The sequence below is a fragment of the Hordeum vulgare genome, chromosome 7H (assembly GCF_904849725.1).
Source record: "Hordeum vulgare subsp. vulgare chromosome 7H, MorexV3_pseudomolecules_assembly, whole genome shotgun sequence".
NCBI lineage: Eukaryota > Viridiplantae > Streptophyta > Magnoliopsida > Poales > Poaceae > Hordeum > Hordeum vulgare.
In genome coordinates, this window is record NC_058524.1 from 62,297,843 (window position 1) to 62,320,720 (window position 22,878).

The window sequence follows — 22,878 nt, forward strand, 5'->3', positions numbered from 1 at the left end:
CCGTGCTCATCGGTCTCGTCGTCGACGCGTTCGCTGGGGTCGGCGGCAACTCCATCCAGTTAGCCGCCAGGCACGTGCCGCTGGCCGACCCCTCTCGTTTCCAGGACACAGCTTTCCCCCGTTAACTCTGGTGTTTCGTTCTCGTGCAGGGGCTGCTACGTGGTCGTGGTGGAGATCGATCTCCGGAATGTGGATTTGGTGAGGCACACTGCCAGAATCTACGGCGTGGAGCATTTGATCGAGTTTGTCTTCGTCGATCTTCCACCTCACGCCTTACTTTAAGGTATACTCGTTCAGTTTTACGATGAACAAGACCACATTGAGTAGGTTAGTTAAATTTTGATAAATGGACATGCCTTGATCTTGCCTATTAGGGGAAATCCTGAAATCATATGAAACCAGCCAAACCAATGTATGCTTTCAACTATGATATGGCATGCTCAAGGTATGCACAGTTATAAAAAAAGTAACAAACCCATCTGTAAGACAACTGTTAATTTTACCAATTCTTTTTGCGCAATTAAGCTATGTGGCGCACCAGGATTCTACCTTTGTGGATTACAGAACTCGAGAACACTTTGTACGCCCAGTATATCGGAATCTGTAGAAAGCCATTTTGATTTCTAAAGAAAAATCTACAATTGTTTGTAGTGTGGTACTTCTTAATTTAATCTATAAGCACTACAACTGCCCAAGTGACCTTGTTTTTTGAACTATATTATTACTACCAGTACTCCTTCACCAGCCTATTTTTTGCGATAAAATCCTTCACCAGCCTGACATTACTGACAGGAGTTCCAACAAAACTAGGCATGTCCTCACCCATTTAGCGATGTACTCCCTCCTTTCCGAGTTATAAGATGTTGTAACTTTTTCTGAATCGGATGTATATAGATGCGCTTTAGTGTATTTGTTCACTCATTTCAGTCCATATGTAGTCCATATTGAAATATTCAAAACTTATAATTTGGAATGGAGGTAGTAGATCACTCCACCTTTTGAAAATTTGATGTTGATGCCCGATATAATCTGAAAACAATACAAATATAAACTTTGGATTCCTTGTCATGTGAACACCATTGGTTAATAAGAGATTAGTACAGTCAGAATGTTTAGTTGAGTACCTTATTTTGGGACTACTGATCTGCCTGTTCGGCTATTAATACTCAACAAACATTGTTGTCAGTTCATCTGCAAATAAACCAAAAAACATTGTATAAATAGGGTCTCTCTGCCCCAGGCCCTGGGCTGTATAGTAACGCCTATAAGGCTGTTGTTCTCCATACAGTAAAATACTGACCTGGCCCTTTATTACGCCCATTATACAGTCAACCCATTTTTAATTGGACGCCTTTAGCAAGCAACACTGCTCAAGGTATTCCGAATTAAACCTGTCACTTGCCTTCTGGAATTCTAATTTCAAGATATTACCATCCTCTTTAGTATGATGAGAATAACATAAAACATCATGAGGAATAACAGACCATCCGGGATGAACTAGCAAGATTGAGTGATAGTTTCAATTTTCATATTGTTGAGTAGCCATTTAGTGATATATGGTTTGCTGATTGCTGATACTATACCAGGCGGATTTGGTGTTCCTTTCATCACCATGGGGAGGGCCATCATACAATAAGACTCCAATGTACACCCTCGATATGCTGCTGCCAAAAGATGGGTATGCAACTACTCACTGTATTCCAAATTGCCCTTACCGCCGGATGATGAAGTAGAATTCAAAACTCATACAGGTTTGAAAAAGTTTATGCTTTTAGGAAGTGAGCATACTGATGGAGTGCTTGGCAGTCCTGTAGTCATGGAAGCTTGCACATTCCAAGTGAGACTGAACTGATGCATCACTCTTGTACATATCTGGCACTTAGGGGTGTTGGATGAGGGGGCTTTAGATAGTTCGTATTTACTTCAAATTTAAACTAAATGCCGGAGCTTCTAAAGAAAATGCACCTCTCATCTAAACGAAATATTGAGACGAAATCAAAATGAAGAAGATTTTTTTTAAATAGTACTCCCTCTGTCCCAAAATAAGTGACGCAAATTTTATAATAAGTTAGTACAAATTTTGTACTAAAGCAGCGACACTAATTTTGGGACGGAGGGAGTAGAACAATAGCACTGTTGACATATGATTTTTCATGCAGCCATGCAATATTTCAGGCTGATCAGAAGATAGCTCCCAATATCATCATGTTCTTGCCACGGAATGTCGACATAGGCCAAGTGGAGGAACTTTTGTGGTTGTCTTCTCCTCCCTTAGATTTTGAGGTATGATACTGTTTCTTCCCTCATTTAAATGGTTCCATTTCTCATGACTCAGAGCATTTTACAGCTATCATCCTAGGACGAGACCTTGATATTCAAGTGTTTGTAGAGTGAAGAGAGCTATGTACAACACAGATTCAAAGGAATTACTGCCTACTTTGGAGATGTGGCACAATGATCCAGTTCATTATGGAAGTTGAGAGCAAGGACCCAGTGAGTTCTACCTTAGCTACTTATGTTTTTACAAGGAATTAGTCTTATAGACGTGAAGTTTCAGTTTGCATAGAGGCCGGATGGGTATAACACACTCATACATGCCAACTGAATTTCGATTGGGACCATCTCTGTTCCCCAAAGATTAGTTTAGGAAAATTTCCTGGTCCTATCAGAATCGCTTGAGCCAGGATGCTGGGACGTCGTCAGTGCACGAGCATTGAAGCAAATAAACGGCGAAAGTGAACCAAAATCTCGAAAGTCCTCTCACCAAGCCTTCTTCTAGCCATTGCTGGAGGTTATGGCAGCGCCCAGGAACAGAACCGGCAATGGCTGGAGAAGTTTGATAAAGTGTGCCTGCCGGTTCTGATACCTCCAGTTCCTCACTCTGTAGAAAAGATTTTGCATGTTATAAGGGTTACGGTAGAAATCAAAACTAGGAGAGCTGAGTTAACTGAAGAACCCTAAAAGGGGAGCATGGATCCTAAGTTCTAGAGGGTAGATAGGTGAATTGTTCTTCTCTATATATTACAACCTTTCTGTAACGGAGGGGCTGGATGTGATTTCTTGAGGTACACATGATATTTCCAACTCCAAAGTCCCATGATCCTGACTGGCTACTTCCCAGTTCAAAGTACACGTAATGGTCGTTGAGACTGGCTATTTCCCAGTTCAAAGTACACGTAATGGTAGTAGAATGGAAACATGTTATCCTTAGATTTTTAATGTCTGTGTTTAGGTCAGGCCAATTGTAATGAGTTGTATCCTAAACGCACAGAATGAAGGTGGACCGATGTAGACAGCCGGAATGTCAACTCTGAAACTAGCCTACTATAACTGTAATGTTGCTTGTCTGGCCAAGGAGTCTTGTAAGACCACCAGAATCACATTTCGTGCCTGTACTGCAATTCTTCCGGCAGCATCGTCAAATGGATTGGTCAGCTCTCACCTGCTCCGTCGCCCTCCTGATCATTCTGTTCCTGCCGCTGTGTGCGTCCGACGACCGGCTTGTCTCCAGCAAGCCGCTCCCCCTGGCACCACGGTCGTCTCGGATGGCGATGACTTCGCATTGGGCTTCTTCCCCTCTTCTGGCTCAACACCGTCCAACCTGTACCTCGGCATTTGGTACAACGGCATCTCTGAGCTCACCATGTTGTGGGTCGCCAACTGGGAAACCCTGGTCAGGAATATTGCCTCCTCCGTGTCCATGCTCTCCCTCACCAACACCTCCAATCTTGTTCTCTTTGATGGTGATGGCAGTCGTGTTGTTTGGACGACTGGCGTGGCCGCTGCCTCGAGCTCCTATTCATCAGAGGCGGTGCTTCTGAAGACTGGTAACCTCGTATTCCAGTCATCCAACACACATGGTATGGCAGAGCTTTGACCACCCAACCGACACGTTCCTACCTGGCATGAAGATGCGAATCAGGTACAGGACACGCGCTGGTGGGCGCCTGATATCCTGGAAAGGCTCCGGAGATCCCTCGCCAGGGAGCTTCTCCTTCGGCTGTGACCCCGCCACCATTATCCAGATGTTCCTTTGGGACGGGTCATGCCCGGTATACCGCTCCACCCCATGGACGGGGTACCATGTCAAGAATGAACACCAATACCTGATGACCAACACCAGCGCCACCATCATATACCTCACTGTCGTCAATAATGACGAGGAGACCTACGCAATGTTCAGCGTCTCGGACGTTACCTGGCGAACCAGGCCCGTGCTGTCCTACTCCGGCACGCTCCAGTTCCAGGGCTGGATTGCTGGAACAACAGCTCTTCTGTGTGGGTGGTCTTTGGGCAGTCGCCACAGCACAGATGCAACCGCTACGGCTACTGCGACGAGACGGTGTTGACCGTCCTGACGTGCAAGTGCCTAGATGGTTTTGAGCCGACGAGCATAGAGGAGTGGAGCAAGGGCATGTTCTCAAAGGGGTGTCGAAGGAAAGAGGCACTGCGTTGCGCCGCTGATTTCTTGGGGTCAATAGCTCTTGTGCGACATATTTGACGCGGAATGAAAGACGTTGTTGATCAACATTGCTCTGGTGCGACATCTTTGAAGCAAACAATAGCTGCAATGCGACATGTCTCTGTTTAACCATGAAATGCAAAACTCAAGGGGTTAAGTTATGACACGCGGGACCCACCAGTTATCCACGTCAACATGAGACCTACCACTTACTCGCATGTGTGCGGGACCCACAACTTATCCACATAAGCATGGCCGTGCTCATCCGCGTGCCCGGACCCGAGCCAGCCCATCCTCCCCCATTGCTTGCCCTTCCTCCTTCCCCCCACCTTCCTCTTCTCCGGCGAGGAAGCGCGTCGCCGGCGAGTGATGTCTAGCTCGAGCTCGGCCTCCCTCCAATGGAGGAAGTACGGTCCAGTGACGCTAACAAGATGCCCCGATTGCCCACGCATGGAGCCTCTGAAGCGTCTGACTTGTATGAGGGAAGAAAATGGCAACCGTGGGCGCGACTTCGTGAAATGCTTGAGCATGCCACAGCCGGGGCAGGTTAGATCTGTCTACTTCGCCAATCGTATGGTCTATTTCTCCCAATTTTTTCTTTTTTCATCAAATTTGGGCGATGGAGCTAGGGTTGGATCTAGAGTTCATGAGTTGCCGACCCCTGTTTTTCAGGTTCTGCAGAAATGCGGGTATTTCGAGTGGCTGGATGAGTACGTTGAGAGGTTGAAATTGGAGGGATCAACCGAAGGGCTCAATTTTGGGGCACCACTTGCTGTGGAACACGCCCCCCATTTGACGGACAGATCAGGTCATTGTTATGGGCAAGCTGAACTGGGGTGTGAATTGAAGAAAATGGGCAAGCAACTAAAGCAACTGATCGATTTGAACCAGCAAGCAAATATGATGGCTGGAGCATTTTATGGCTGTGTCATTGCTATGGGTTTCTTTTACTTGATGTTCATCAATCGCTAGAAATTGTTAGAGTTTCAGTCAGTGTGTCAATCTAGTTTCATTTGTTAGCTGAATTTGAATTTATGTGAAGCAAAACCTGCCTGTGTTTGTAATGGATTATTTTAAAATGCAACAATTGATGAAAAAATGCAGCAATTCATAATGTGCAGCAATTCTTCAGTTAACAGAGTGGAGGTGCATCTCGTTCAAAAAAAAACAGAGTGGAGGTGCAGAGTTCATGGTCAAACAAAAAACGTTATTGGGTCATGGGCTGATGAGGACTGTGAGAAAAAAAGCAGGCCCAAATAGAAAACAGGCCTATCTGCTTGGTGCAACCATGTTGCTTCGATAAAAAATAGCCGTGCCCATTTTGTGATGGATCATTTTTTGAGACACAGACGTAAATCGATTGTTGTTTTGATAAAAAATAGTTCACCCAACAACAGATAGCAACAGAAATTTAGCTTAGCTTACATCCATACAGATGCGCGAGGACAGCATCGGTCACCCTCTCCGTCCTCGAGGCAAGACGGGTAGGATCCGACTGCGGTGCCGTCATCCTGGATGAGCGGTACATCCACCACCTTGCGCGCTGCGTCGGGTCGGTGGTACGCTGCACTTCCCTCATCGCCCGAAGGATGACAGAGGAAGGTGGGACGCAGTAGCCGGGGGGAAGGCATGGAGCTTCTCGTCCTCTCGCATCACCTTGATCAGGCCACGGGCGTGGTTCCGCATCATCTCGATGCTTGGGAACCAGCCCATGATTTCACGAAGCTGCTCACGGATCTCTTGGTTGTCGCCGGCGAGATCTTGCACGGCCTTCTGCCAGGCAATGCTCTGGTCCATGGCGCCGGCGGTTGCGTCGTGTGGGAGAGAGGAGATGGGGGAGAGCGAAGAGACGGAGGGCGGCGGTTTCTGTGTAGGAGGAGATGGGGGAGTGGTGCGAAGAGACGGTGGGTGGGCGTGTGGTCTTTTTATCATTTACACCAGCCCTGCCTCGGAAACCGAAACGGCCACCGCTTGCAAAACACGCTAACACTAAATACAGAGGGTACCCAAATACAGAAGTAGTATTTTTTTTGACGGGAACGCGAGCATTCACTTGCATGCACTAGATAGAACTAGATAGAACATATATGAACTAGATAGAACATAGATAAATAAGCACGACATAGATATATAGAACATATATGAACACGACATATATAGTACCATTACATAGATAAATAAGCAAGACATAGATATATAGTACGATTACATAGATAGATAAGACCCTAAACCCTAACTAGATAAACGCTAGATAAATTCCTCCTCCTCCCCATGGCACCACCGGGTGCTCCAAGCTCCAAGATCCAAGGCAAACTCCTCCTCCTTCACTCGTCGCCGTCGGTGCGGTACGGGAGAGTGTGCATGCTGCAGTTGGGGAAGATGTTGTCCAGATTCGTGAAGATTTTGTATGTTGCGAATGCGATAGACTCACATCCACACCAAAAAACACGACCGAGGAGGTTGTAAGCATCGATGCTGTTGGTGAACCTCACAGTAAGGCCGATAGGATAGCCATTGTTGGTCAGCTCCTCCACGTGGAACATCACCGGAGAACCCCTGGGGAGGTGGCGGTAGCCGACGGAGAGGAAGAACTCGGTGAGCGCCCTTGCACTCCTCCACCTCAAGATCGCCCACACCCGTAGGGTGTTCTCCACCTAGACTTGGGGAGGGTAGAGCATCTTGGGGACGGTGGGCGGCACACGGTAGGTCATCCCGGTGTAGTTCATCTTCCGGCGTGAGAGGTGGAGAAGATGGACTAGGAGATGAAGAAGAAGGCCGGGTGGGAGAAGATGATGTTAGGGGGTGCTTAAAACCCGTGCTTAAATAGGGGTGCTAGCCATGGTGTGCATCGAGTGTGAAACGGCTACCGCATGGAATCGAGGGGGCATCGAGTGTGTACACACCCCACATAGCACATGGTCAATTAAAACAGGGTACACGTCGCACATGAGCAATTAAAACGAGTCGAAAGATGACTGCTGCGTCGGTCGGGTTGGGCGACGAGCTTCTGCATGGCTGAGCCGCTGCGTGCCTCTGCTGCGTCGGTCGGGTTGCTGCTCTCTATGGCGTCGGGCGTGCTCCCGCTTGATCGATGCGCATGCATGCAGTGTCGGTCCAATGGGCGAGCGAGGGGAGGTAGGGCTACGCGCATGCATGCCAGGCTGGTACACGTCTTCTCGTCCAACGGATAAAAGGGTGGGCCGCCTTTAATTAAGCCCAACAACGCATGTACGCGTCTTCTCGTCTAGCAATAAAAAAGAGGGCTAAAAAGGCCAGCCAATCAGAGTGAAGGCCACGGATTGCTGCTGACGTAGCCCTAATGCGCGATCCAGACCGTCCATTCACGGCGATCCAATGGTCCGATGGGGTGCTGGGTTTTGAGAGGTTTGGACGGGGTTTTGAGGGGTTTTGATGGGGTTTTGAGAGGTTTTCAAGGGCTAGGGTAGAGCATAACTAATTCAAAAAAATCAAAAAAAATATAAAACTTGTGCCAATCATCATTATATGTGACTAGGGTGCTAGGAAAAATAATAAACTTGGACTATGAAGTTTTTCATGAAAAACCCTTCACAAAAGCGGCTATCACGTACGAGGTTGTACGGTTTTCAAAAGTTAGGTTGGCTATAACTAATTCAAAAAAATTAAAAAAATATAAAACTTGTGTCAATCATCTTTCTATATGACTAGGTTGCTAGGAAAAATAATAAACTTGGACTATGAAGTTTTTCATGAAAACCCCTTCACAAAAGTGGCTATCACGTACGAGGTTGTACGGTTTTCAAAAGTTAGGGTTGGCTATAACTAATTAAAAAAAATCAAAAAAATATAAAACTTGTGCCAATCATCTTTCTATATGACTAGGTTGCTAGGAAAAATAATAAACTTGGACTATGAAGTTTTTCATGAAAAACCCTTCACAAAAGTGGCTATCACGTACGAGGTTGTACGGTTTTCAAAAGTTAGGGTTGGCTATAACTAATTTAAAAAAAATAAAAAAATATAAAACTTGTTCCAATCATCTTTCTATATGACTAATATGTCAAGTTTCATTTTTTGGCTGATTTGGAGAAGGTCAAAAAAAACTTGCTTACAAATGGGGCTTTGCAGGGGGGCTTGGAGGGGGTTTTGGAGCTCATTTGAAGCACATTTTCATGTCCAAAGTTTCACATAATAAAAGTTCTCCGATTAATCACCTAACATGTGTAATAGTACATAAATCATTGTAACACCATATGACATAACAAATAACTTCAAATTTGAATTTTGGCTCAAATTTGAATTTTGGCTCAAATTTGAATTTTGTCTCAAACTTGAATAGTATTACACAAATACATTTCATATGAAAAATACAACACCATACCACATACCAAATAACTTCAAATTTGAATTTTGGCTCAAATTTGAATGTTGTCTCAAACTGGAAATTTGTCTCAAACTTGAATAGTATCACACAAATACAATTTCATACGAAAAATACAATTTCACGCAAAGTTTTATTCTATAGCATAGTACAAAACTTCACTTCAGTTTACCACTATACCCAGTTCACTTCACTTCAGCTTCTTCTTCTTCTTCTTTTTATCAGTGCTTCTCTTTACCACTATACCCAGTTCACTCAAGCTCTTGGTTTTCATCACTGCATCAGCTGGAATATCATCAAGCTCAGTTGGCAACAGAACTTCCAATATAGGCTTAGTTGGCACCACATCTTCTGGAAAAACAGGGTTAGGCAACACAACTTCTAATATAGGCTCAGCTTGCACAACATCAGCTGGAAGATAATCATTTGGCACCAGATCCATATCTTGCTCATTTTGCACCACATCTTCTGAAAAAACAGGGTTAGGCAACACAATTTCTAATATAGGCTCAGCTTGCACAACATCAATTGGAAGATAATTATTTGGCACCAGATCCATATCTTGCTCATTTTGCACCACATCTTGATTTTGCAGCACATCCAAGTCTTGCTCATTTTGGACCACATCTTCATTTTGGAACACATCCAAGTCTTGTTGCTCATTTTGCAGCACATCCAAGTCTTGCTCATTTTGCTCAGTTTGCATTGTTTCACCATAACTTCTCTTTTTTCTACAACCATTGCCTCTTTTCTTTTTCTTTGGCCAGCAATCTTCAACAATAAGGGGCTCAGCTGCACACTTCCTCCTAAAAAATTTAAGCATGTCAATTGGTTTGTAATTGAAAAATGCAGCCAAATAGTAAACATAAAAAACATTAGCACACATACTTTGGCCTTTTAGGAGTGTAACAACACTTGGAAGATCCAGCTCGGTGACCAAGTTCCTGGCACAACTTGCATCTATTTTTGTTACCTTTTTGGGACCTTTTTGGTTTTCCATCATTCTTTCCCTTCCCTTTTTTACTACTCCCACCTCTCTCAAACCATGCCTTGAATCTGCTCTCTTTAGGCCTACCAGCCTTTCTTTTTGTTATGGGAGGACACATGGACAATTCTATGTCCACTTCAGGCCATTGAGACTGATCTGTAAGTGCTGGAATTGGAGTTGCATATGCAGCCTTGAATTTTGCTACCGAGTAATCTCGTGCAAATAAGGGTGCATGTTTATCTTTGGTCGGGAGGCCAAGAAAAGTATGGCATGATCACATGGTTTCCCAGTGTGTTGCCACTCCAAACAAGTGCACTCATGTATTTCAGTGCTAACAACATGCCTTCTACCACTTTTGGTATCTCTAACTTCAGCACCCCACACAGAAGATTTTTCAATAGATAAATGTGTAAGATCTCTGCTCCTGTTGACCACCTGTTGTACCACTGCAGGAAGCTTGTCCCCTTGCAGACAATCACCAATCCTTCTTCTCAATTCCCACAAGCGCATGATCATGATCCTGATTTGGTCAACCATGTCATGCACAGGCAGGTTTTTCAACTGCTTCACCTTGTTGTTAAAACTTTCTTCCAAGTTGTTGTTGATATGATCACACTTGATGGCAGTGTTAAATCCTGACCTATACCATAATAGAGAATGGTAGGTGTTCACCCATGGACCAAATTCAGGGCATGCTGTCATTATCTTACCAAGATGATATGAATATGTCTGTTTAGTGTAAGATCTTGCTGCTGGCCACATGCGACCAAATTCTTCCCCTCTGAACTTTTTGATCAAATTCATCCACATATGGCCGAAGCACTCTCTTTGCTCACAATGGGGGAAGACATTCTTGACTGCATTTTCTAGCCCTTTGCATGCATCTGTGTGGACTGCCAAAGGTGACACTGGACCTATGCATCTCTTCAACTGCATCATGAACCATGTCCATGAGACCTCTGTTTCTGACTGAAACAAGCCAATAGCAACAGGGAACATCCAGTTGTGTCCATCTAAAGCATTGCAAGCTGCCAACTGACCATTCCACTTGCCGGTCAAAAACAATGAGTCTATGCTCAAATATGGACGACAACCTGCCTTGAAGCCATCGATGCAAGGCTTTAAAGCCATAAAAAACTTTGAGAAAAGGACTCTTCCTTCCTCTGTTACCTCATTATCTATCTCCACAACACTGCCAGGTGACCTCTTCTCCACCTCTGCTTTGAAATTATAAAGCATCCTAAATGTATTTGCCCAGTCACCATATAATTCTTTCATTGCCCTTTGTTTTGCCTTCCACACTGTGTTATACTTCACCTTAATTGGGTACTGCTTTTCCAAGTCTACTTTAAGTTTCTTTGCAGTAGTATTTGGTTTCTTGGCTAAAATAGGAGTGATCTTTTCTGCAATCCAAAGTTGTGATGTCATGGTTGATACTCTCTGTGAACTTGTAATACAAGTATGTTGGTGTGGGATTTGATTGACCCTAATGGTACTTCCATCAGGTTGGCGTCTAGCAGATATGTACCACTTGCAAGGCTTGACACTTCCATCAAAACCTCTGCATCTTGCATAAAACTTTTTTCTGTCAGTCCACTTTGTCTTGGCATCAAACTCATGTTTGATGGCATAAGTCTTGAAACATATTCTAAATTCATCCATGTTTGGGAACAACTTCCCTACTGCAATAACAGGGTTTTCCTTGTCATAGACATTTACCAACTCATCATCATGTGCATCATCAACATCATCTGCAGCATCTTCCATCAGCTGTCCATCCACATCTTCACATATATCTCTTTGAGCATCAGTAAGCGGGTTAGTAGTTTCATCATTCTCTTCCTTATCTTCATCAGGTACTGGAATGCCAAATTTTTTGGCCATCTCAGTGTCATCCATTGGTGCAATGACTAAATCAGTTGGTTCATTTAATTCAACCGAATTCCAATCAACAGAAAGAACCCTTGCAACACCATCAGAACCTCTTGTGCATCTGCATCAGCCCCCTCATGTAATACTGTCACCTCATCCGTACACATGGGCATTATCTGCCTCTCTGAATCCCAATCATCATCTACCATTTGTGCAACCAATTTTGAGGGAACATATCCAACCTTAGAATTTGATTTCAGATCAACCAGCTCTGCACGAAACGTAGTTTGTTTGGTTGTCCAGCCATTTTATCGATCGATTTCATCAACCATCTCTTCGCCATCCTCAATTCTCACATACTCTCCTTTCCAATTATCAAACCATAACAATGCTACCTCTTGCTCTGGACCCCAAAAAATGCTCTCCCCAATTTTTGCCACCACATTCCTCACGGCCTTCTCTTTCATGCTCTGTAGTTCTTGTGGATCAATCTCTGATAATTCAACCTCCCATTTCACAATAGTATCTCCCTCTATGTCCCGCAAGCTACCATCACCTAGCTTCGCCTTAGAAGGAAAGAATTCGATAGTGAATTCAAATGTCTTAGCATCACCGGCCCTGTTTTTCAATGGCGCGCACTGTGAGCTAGCGGAAGCAGACAAGGCATCGCATAGGATGGAAAGGATGCACAGATTACCTAGTCAACGTTGTTGTTGTCTCTGGCGGCTCCATCACCTTTAGCCCCCCTCTGCCCCACCCAAATCTGGATCAAGTCGACCAAAAAAACAGAGGAGGGAAACAGGAACTGCAGTGAGTTGACACAGAAGGGAACGGGCTGGACAAGGGTTCCGGATTCACTCACCACAGCCGCCGCCGTCGCCGAGATCGAAAGCTCCGCCGCCGTCTTCGGCTCACCGCCGGGAGCAATAGAGCTTCAGACGGGCGGTTCAGACAGACATGCCACGCACGGGGACACGTCTCACCCGATGCACTGCCAAGTGGGACCCGTTAGTAGATGCACTGTCAAGTGGGGCCGTAAGTTGACGATCTGCCAAGTAGGACCCACATGTCTTAAAAATAACCTCACTCCCATTGACGACCATTTTAATCGCCCGAGTGGCATTTGGCTATTTGGGTCAGAGAAACGTCGCACAGGATCTAATTCGCATCAAATGTGTCGCACAGGATCCAATTCGCATCAAATGTGTCGCACAGGAGCTATTGACCCGATTTCTTGGCCTTGCCGGGGATGAAGCCACCGGACAAGTTTGTGTTTGTCGGAGACACGTCGTTGGAGGAGTGTGCGGCGGCATTGCCGTCACAACTGCTCTTGTGTGGCGTACGCCTATGCCAACCTGAGCAGTGGCATGGCCAGCGGAGGTATGCCAAGGTGCTTGTTGTGGGTCGGTGAGTTGGTTGACACCGGGAAGTTACGCGCAGACCCCATGAGCGACACACACACACTCTATCTGCGGCTTGCAGGCTCGGATGCAGTAACTGGTACCACTTTATATCTTATATTTATATATACTCGTCTGCACTAACTCTCTTTTTATTTTAGATAGACAAGACCCAGTGCAACTCGGAGACGCCCTTGGCTATGTATAATACTTTGTTTTTATGTGCGTTGCACAGGTAAAAGGACAAGAAGGAGCACTGCAGTGAAGATTGTACTGCCAGTTTTAGGAAGTAGTGTCCTGATACTCATGTGCATTTCCCTTGCATGGTTGAAATCCAAAGGTGCGTTTAGTTTACATTCCTTACCTTCCCGAAACATTCAAGTTTGTCTTATCTGTTGTACCCCATTCCACGAAAGCTTTATAAACCCCATGAAGATGCAAAACCATGCTGGTAATGCGGTGGTGGCAATTAATCAATAGATAAGACATGGCTGAACCACATTGTTTCTCTTGATCCTGCGCTGGTTGGGTTCTACGAGTGACGACTTGAGTATTCAACTACGGGACAAGTTCGGGGGCTAATTGCGTAGTACTATGTTATATTTACTGGAGAAGAAATCATCATGCCATTTTGTTTGAAGAAGGCGAGAACAGGATCCAGGGAAAGCACAAGAAGGCGCTATTGGATGGTTCAAGTGATCTTGAATTCCCATTTGTAAGATTTGAGGAGATTGCCCTGGCAACACATAATTTCTCTAAAACATGTATGATTGGACGGGGAGGCTTTGGCAAAGTTTACAAGGTAATTATTCAGCACTACATTGTTTTTATTCTAACTGATCTATTCACAAGACAAACTCAAATCTACATTTTCCCTGTTGGAAAGCTATTCTGAAAGTGAAAGAGCATTATATGGCTGGTAGAGGGGTCCAGTTGAATAGAGGAAACATTGCTGGCCTTTGGTCTGATGACCTAGGGGATAACTTTCTCTTAAAAGAAAAATATCCTGAACTTTTTAAATTTTTTATAGATAAGGAGTGTACCGTGAATAAGATGAAAGGCTTGAACCACCTTTCTGCCTTTAGAAGAAGGCTGTCTAGTGAAATGCTGCAGAAGTGGAATGATATGAGAAAATATGTGCTGGACAAGATTGACAAAGTTAAAGATGATGAGATTTTCTGGAAATTAGACAACTCCAGAGAATACTCTACCAAATCTATGTACAGGTGGTTGGAAAAAAACCTTGCGGAAGCTAGTTATAAATGGATTTGGGGGGCCAAGATTCTATCCTTACGAGAGATAATATGAAGAAACACCAATGGCAGGGGGACACTAAGTGTTCATTCTGTGAGCAATCTGAATCGGCCCAGCATCTATTTTTTGGGTGTCCGGTTGCGAGGGTAGTGTGGAGGACTGTAGGAGCTATATGTTTGGAACTAGTTATGTTCCAAAATCTATATGGCAGGTTTATTCATGGTTATATGCTTTTTTTACCTGGCTTTAGTGATGTTTATACTGGTGGCGTAGCCGCAATTTGCTGGGCTATATGGTTGGCTCGGAACCGTGCCACTTTTGAGAAGAAATGGATTAATACTCCCTTTGAGATTGTCTTTACAACATGTGCATTTCTTAAATATTGGGCAGGATTGCAAAAACCCGTGATGATGGAGGTGGTCAAAAAAGGCGCCGACATGCTGAAAGAGAATACTTCACAGTTGCTGTTGCTGTGCGGGCCGCCACTGCCAGATTCTACTGAGCAAGATGGTGATGAAGGAGGCTAGGAGAAATGGTAATGTTGATGAAGCTGGATGAACTGGTGGCACTTGCTGGATATCTACAGGTTATCAGCGAGGAGGTATCTGTGATCTATGGTTGTAGTTTGGTATCTTAGTCGCTCGTGCTCTCTGAGCTTGGTTTGTTTGTTATTTGATGGTTGGTGATACTCCTGTGATACTGGTCTGATGGTAGGCTAGCTTTTGTTTTGCGTGGTGAATGATGATACCAGGTTTTCGCCCCGCAGTCTATCGTTCCTGATGACAGGCGTAGACGGTGGGTTTCCTGGTATTGTCACGAGCTCGCTTCTTTTCCCTTTCCCTTCATTCTGGTTCTGATCCGAAAAAACATTATATTTCCGCTATGAAGGTAATGGAAAGGGGAGGAGCCTGGTTTGAATTTTTTTTCTACATTTTCCCTTAAAATCATACAGGGAACACTAGGCGATCAGGAAATTGCTGTCAAATGGCTAAATAAGGATTCTAATCAAGGAACAAATGAATTCAGAAATGAAGTAATACTTATTGCCAAACTTCAACACATAAATTTGGTTCGACTTCATGGATGTTGTGACGAGGGAGATGAAAAGTTGTTGATTTATGAGTATTTGTCTAATAGAAGCTTAGACGCCACCCTTTTCGGTATATTCTAGCAACACACCAGTTTTTAAAACATGTCAATTTTTTGTTTTCTAACATTTGCTTTTGTCTAAAGACGATTCAAGGAAATTGTTGCTGGATCGGGGAACACGTTTAAATATAATCAAAGGTGTCGCCAGGGGGCTTCTTTATCTCCACCAAGATTCAAGGTCGACCATAATTCGCAAAGATCTCAAAGCCGGAAATGTTTTGCTAGATGCACAGATGAAGCCCAAGATAGCAGATTTTGGTATGGCGACGATCTTCGGTGATGACGAGGAAAACGCAAATACCCAACGTGTCGTCGGAACATAGTGAGTAACTGTTTGAACCAGTAGCTCCAACTGCACTAGTAGAAAAATGGCCTTTTGTCCCGGTTCGTAAGGGCCTTCTGTCCCGGTTTTGGAACCGGGACAAAAAGGTCGTTACTAATGCCCTTGGCCTAGTCCCGGTTCTTACACAAACCGGGACAGATGGGCCTCCACGTGGCCGCTGCGGCCAGGCCAGGCAGGGGGGCCTTTAGTCCCGGTTGGTGACACCAACCGAGACCAAAAGGCATCCACGCGTCAACACCTGGCTGGAGCTGAGTTTTTTCGAAAGGAGCTGATTTAGGGGTTAATTTAGGTTGTTATTAGCTAGCGAATAGAGAAAAGTGTCCTCTCTTATATATCTCCGTGCTTGGTTTACCAACGCTACTGCTATGCCTAACGTTAACATGGCTGAGATTGAAGTGAAGGCAACATGTGGTGCTTGTCGAAAGTAATACTAATCCTAACTTGATCAAGTTTGGATTGTACTACTTTCGACATGCACCACATGCATGTTGCCTTCACTTCAATAATCCAATCCATGTTCATTTCACCCACTGATATATAATAACTCTTCGTGCTCGCATCATGCATCATCATATATAATAACAAGTCCTACTAATTAATCATCATCATACAACTTATACTCGTTATTAATAACAAGTCATACGATCATCATCCTCATAGTCATCGGACCAACCCTACTTAATTGTTCTTAGCACATGATCATCAGTATTAGGTAGGACCAATAAGCAAAACCAAATCGTAAAATAAAGTAGTATTCAAATTAGCATGCATTCAATTATAAGCAAAACTACATCATCTCTTGTGTCCGTACATCGTCGAATATTATCACTAATACTCCTCGAATACTATCATACATATAGCATCACTAATACATCTAGAACCGTAGCGCCCGACGAGTATCGTCGCGGGCGGTGGACACCCAAAGAGAAGGAACCATCACATGATCATAGCTCCAGTGAGATCCGTGAAGAACCTGCCACGTATTGTCGAACCTGCCCTCCAACGCAACCATGTAGCGACGGACATGCTCGTCCTCCTCGCTGACACGGTGACGTATCACCTCCGCGGTGTCCGAAGCCTCGGCACCGTCACTGGCCCACGCGATCGCCACCAAACAAGGATCGAGTCAACAACGGGCTGGCTCCTCATCAACCTACGCCCCCCGGAAGGGAGCACCTCCCAATACCAGCCGGGCGGAGCCCAGTCCCGGACATGGCCCCTCTGATCAAGCCGGCCTCCTCCGCCGAGTCGACGACGAGGATGCGGGATAGTCATCGTAAAATGAACTAGTTCTATTAATTTTCTTGCTAAAAATAAACTACTTCTATGTATAGTAAAATAAAGTAGTTTTATTAAATCAACTAGTTCAACTACTAAGCACTTACTATAAATAAATAAAATAAAGTAGTTCTTACTAAAAATAAACTACTTCTATATATAGTAAAATTTAATAAAGTAGTTTTATTAAATCAACTAGTTCAACTACTAAGCACTTACTATAAATAAATAAAATAAAGTAGTTCTTACTAAAAATAAACTACTTCTATATATAGTAAAATTTAATAAAGTAGTTTTATTAAATCAACTAGTTCAATTAGTAAGCACTAACCTAAAATCAATATCTACTAACCTAAATAAAAAATTAATACATTTATGAAAAAAACATATATAAACAAAAAAAATGCTATAACATTATATTCATACATACATAGCCACATCCATTCATCATATAGCTACCACATACATATATACATTATATATATGAAAAAATGCAATGAACAAAAAAATAATACAAATTATATGAAAAAATGAACAGAGCCATGGCGGCGGCGGCTCACATCGGGGGCGGCCGGGGCGACGACGTGGGCGGCGAGGGCCACGACGACGGCGACGGGGGGCGGAGGGCGAGGGCGACGGTGACGGGCGATGGCTTGGGGGCAACGGAGGGCGACGACGACGACGGCGGGGGGCGGAGGGCGACGGCGACGGGCGACGGCGTGGGCTTGGGGGGCGGAGGGCGACGGGCGACGACGGGCGACGGGCGACGGCGAGGGGGCAGCGTGGCGGCGCCGTGGATGAGCTTGCGGCGTCGTCGGGCGGGGGGCAATTGGCGATGGAAATGTGAAATTTTTCCAAGTGCTGGCTTATATAGCAAAGGGTTTGGTCCCGGTTAGTGCCACCAACCGGGACCAAAGGCCTATTTTCAGCAGCCCAAAGGGCGGAAAACAGAGACCTTTAGTCCCGGTTGGTGGCACAAACCGGTACCAATGCACCCCTTTAGTCCGGGTTGGTGGCACCAACCGGGACCAAAGGTCGTGTGCTGGCGCGGTGCGGTGCTATGTTTAGTCCCACCTCGCTAGCCGAGAGGGGCTCGGAGTGGTTTATAAGCCCTGCCGAACCAACCACTTCGAGCTCCTCTCTACTGCAGGCTTACGGGCCTAAAATCACTCTATATGCTTGTGGGCCTATTGGGCCTACTCCGGGCCTGCATCCTGACCCTAGTAATGGGTTTCTAGTCGTATGAGGCCGTGGTGGCCCTGTAGGTGGCACTATTTTTTTTCCAGTTTTGATAATTTTAGTTGCATAAATTCTATATAATTTTAATTTCAATAATACTAGAGGTTTATAAAAGCTTTTTAGTTGATTCCTTTAGTACTAGTTCTAAGGCTGTTACAAAGGCATTTTATTTGGTACAGGTTTTAAGGCTGGGGCCCCACGAGCACCTTCTAGTATCGGTTCGTGGCATGAACCAGTAAAAGAGTTTTTTAGCTAATTCTTTCTGCATCTGTTTTTTAGTCCCACCTCGCCAAGCGAGAGGCACTCACAACGGTTTATAAGCCCTGAGTGTAGAGACGATGAAGGGAGAGGCGCAGTGCTCACTTGCACGTTGCTTAGCTTCAAGCCTTGAGGAAGTGGTGTAGACTGCACGGGGCTATCAGGGTTTCGGACAAAAACTACACATAGCTCCGTGCAGTCTACACTATTTCCTCAAGGCCTGAAGCTAAGCAACATCATCAAAGTATGAGGTTTCATATGGAAACTCGTGTGTTACAAAGGGATTTCATTTTTTTGAACTTATTTGAACTCCATAGTTTTTCTGTGTTCAAAATGCACCATTCAAAGCCACATCGTCAATTTACAACCCTTTCTGACTTCATTTGTTATTTTTCATGCATTTACTGATTATTTTGAGCTATAAGACCATGAAATTGAAAAGCATTTGAAATGAACTCTGAAAAGGTTCCAAGTTGGCATGGTATCATCATTTCACCCACATAGCATGTGCGAGAAAGTAGAGAGGGTTACGACAAAAACTGGATGCACTTCGTGTACAAAACGGACAATCTATTTCGAAGTATCAGGGTTTCATACGGAAACTCGTGTGTTACTAAGGGATTTCATTTTTTTGAACTTATTTGAACTCCATAGTTTTTATGTGTTCAAAATGCACCATTCAAAGCCACATCATCAATTTACAATCCTTTCTGACTTCATTTGTTATTTTTCATGCATTTACTGATTATTTTGAGCTATAAGACCATGAAATTGAAAAGCATTTGAAATGAACTCTGAAAAGGTTCCAAGTTGGCATGGTATCACCATTTCACCCACATAGCATGTGCGAGAAAGTAGAGAGGGTTACAACAAAAACTGGATGCACTTCGTGTACAAAACGGACAATCTGTTTCGAAGTATCAGGGTTTCATACGGAAACTCGTCTATTACAAAGGAGGGAAAACAGCAGTGGGACATTGTTGACCCTGGGTTTAAACTCTCTGCACCTGTGCAGCACAGACCTCCTGGCAGACCAAGGAAGACTAGGATAAAGGCACAGTCTGAAGGAAAAGGCCTAGGAGGCAGGAGAAAGAAGTGCTCTCGCCGTGGAAGACTAGGACACCGTGGGACCCACTGCAAAGAGTCCATTGATCCTGCTTTTGGAGAAGATGAGCATTGGGGTGCTGATAATGCTGGAACAGAAACTCCAGAATCTGCTCAAGCAACTGCCCAAACTGAAGCTCCTGGCTCTCCTGCTGCTGCTAGTTCTCCCCAACCTGCTACTAGCTCTCCTGCTGCTCCTGGCTATTCTCCACCTGCTACTAAGTCTCCTGCTGCTACTTCCTATAAGGCTGTTGATACTGATCTTGCTAGGTATGCAATATATTGTACTGCATGTACATGCATTAATTATGTAGCTATTTTTGCTGACTGATCTTGATTGTGTTCATGTTTCTCAGCCCAAAGAAGAATTACAAAAGGCCAGCTACAAGAGGTACAAAGTGGGGTTCACCACAGAAGAAGGCGAAAGGCGACATGCAATCAACTGTAAACACAAGGAGCAAGGCTGCTAATCCTGCATCCAACACAAGGAGTAAGATGGGCAAACTGAATTGATCATGTTGTGGATCTATTCTGTTTAGTGTTAGATGTTGTCAAACAACTGTTGGTTTGTAATGCTGGAGTGTGAACTGCTGTTTAATGCTGGAGTGTGAACTGCTGTTTAATGTTAGATGAATTGATCATGTTGTGGAATCTATTCTGTTTAATGCTGGAGTGTGTTGTGGAATCATATGATTTCTCACTTTTGCCCCTAAATATCTTGCTAGGTGCTCAAAATTGCACCTTTTGCTGTCATTCTGTGTTGAACTACCATGCATTGGTGACAATTTTAACACAACACATGATATCCATTACATCTAGGGACAACATTACATTTGCTCAAGTTCACAACAGTGCACAAATGATAGAATTACATCTAGGGCACAACACACTAGCAGAAACATAACACACACACTGCCACTTAATTGACTTGCTTAGACCAAATAGAAACTAAACTAGCCACAATGGTGATGCCAAGAACAAAGAGAAAACCCATTGTTTCCATGAGCTCATTCCTTTTCTTCAACTTTAATTGCATTTTCTTGTTTTCATTGTTCAGATCCATAACCTTCTTCTCCATCCTACTAGCCTTGATCCAACTACGTTCAAGGCCACCATGGAGCTCCTCAAAAGCTTGCCCCACTAGCTCAATGGGAGGGGGGTCAATCCAAACAACCCAATCACACTCATCAGGAAGCTGTTAAATCAGAGTTCACATAATTAGGTGAAATTCATAACTTTGCAATAAATCGATGATAGAGTACCAATTGATGTTTTGAGGAATTACATCGAGTGGACAACCCAAAAACCTTCTTCCCGTGCTTGCTCCACCCCAAGAAACACGGCGAGCAGGAATTAGCCCATGCCTCGGGCAACGGTGATTCGAGCGCTCCTCAAGGCCGTAGAAACTTGGATTGGGAATGAAAAACTCGGATTGGAACTGCACAATCCCGCAACCATCCACCTACGAGCCAGAAAGGCGCATATTATAGCCCATCCCGCGAAACCCTAGATGAGAAATCCCCAAATCCAATGTCAACCGAAAATCCAAATCGACTTACCTCACTGTCTGCGGAGGAGCTTGCAGACGACATTGCGGACGTACACATGGACGTGCCCCAGCGGTGAAAACGGGGACGGGGTGTGACGGACCGCTAAATCTAGACAAATCTCGGGAAAAATGGAGTTCTGAGGTCGAGCTTCGAGAGGAGAAAGCTTAACTAGTGTGGCTCGGACATTTCATCGAACACCTCATGTGCATAAGAGGTGAGATAAAGCACCCAAATGCCCTTCCCTCGCAGGCCAGAAAAAACAGAGTGCTCTGCCGCGGCGATGGGTATATATAGGTAAATTATTTGTCCCGGTTCGTGGCATAAACCGGGCTAAAGCCCCCCTTCTATACCCGTTCAAGGCACGAACCGGTACAAATGGATGTGGGCCAGGAGCGCGGCCCATTGATCCCGGTTCGTGTCTAGAACCGGGACAAATGGGTCCAGACGAACCGGGACCAATGCCCACGAGGCCCCGGCCGACCCCCTGGGCTCATGAACCGGGTCTAATGCCCCCCATGGGTCCCGGTTCATGAAGAACCGGGACTAATGGGCTGGTCAGGCCCGAACCAAAGCCCTGTTTTCTATTAGTGCTGATCTGCAATTATATCCAAACCCCATTTGTAATAACTCTTGCAAGTCAAATAATCAAGCAGTGGCTACATGGCTCCTGAGTATGCAATGGAAGGCTTCATCTCTACCAAGTCCGACATCTATAGTTTTAGCGTGTTGCTATTGGAGTGGAGATTGTAACCGGTATGAAGAGAAGCTCTAGTAGTCACACCATGGGCTTTCCTAGCCTCATAGCTTACGTACGTACACCATGCTTTTTAGTTTCCAACTCTCTAAAAAGTCGCCTGATATTTTTGAAAGATAGTTATATAACACAAAAGAGATAATGTTTTTGTTTGTTTCATGGCCTCATGGAATGTGTGGAAGGACGGGAAGGCGGAGGAGTTGGCTGACCCATCCATCATAGACACATGCTTACAAGATGAGGTGCTGCTCTGCATTCATGTAGCCCTCTCGTGTGTCCAAGAAAACCCAAAAGACAGGCCACACATGTCATGAGTTGTGTTGGCGCTAGAGAATGGGGGCACTACACTTCCATCTCCCAATCAGCCTGCATACTTTGCAGGATGGAGCACAGAGCTGGAGCAACTCAGAAACAATATTCAGAATTCCGTGAATATTTTAACTCTTGCTCATATAGAGGGTCGATGAAATATCATTACTTTTACTCCCTCCATCTGTACTAAAGCAGACACTTATTTCGAAATGGAGGGAGTATATGTATTGGACAATGTGTAAAGAAAGGATCATCCACGGATGGTCGTTGTTTGTAGCCTAGTGGTGGAGGGAAGTTGTTTGATCCCATCCACACCGGTTTGATCCATGAAGATTATTGTTCTAGTGATGTGCGTGTGTTTGTGTGGTGGTGGTGGAAAAAAAACAACCTTAGAGCATTTTCAATAGATGTTGTAGATGCAAAAATAATAAACTTATACATCTTCGACGTCTCAAAATCCACCTTCAACGGATGATGTAGATGTAAAAAAAAATTACATCTTCATCTTTAGAAAATGTAACCTCTAGAAGATGTAAACACATAGCCGCGCCAACC

The 22,878-nt window shown here is 44.5% G+C and overlaps 1 pseudogene; it reads left to right on the forward strand.

Annotated features, from left to right (window-relative positions):
- The first annotated feature begins 168 nt into the window (after window positions 1–168).
- Window positions 169–22,609, forward strand: LOC123408987 (annotated as a pseudogene).
- The last annotated feature ends 269 nt before the right edge of the window (window positions 22,610–22,878 follow it).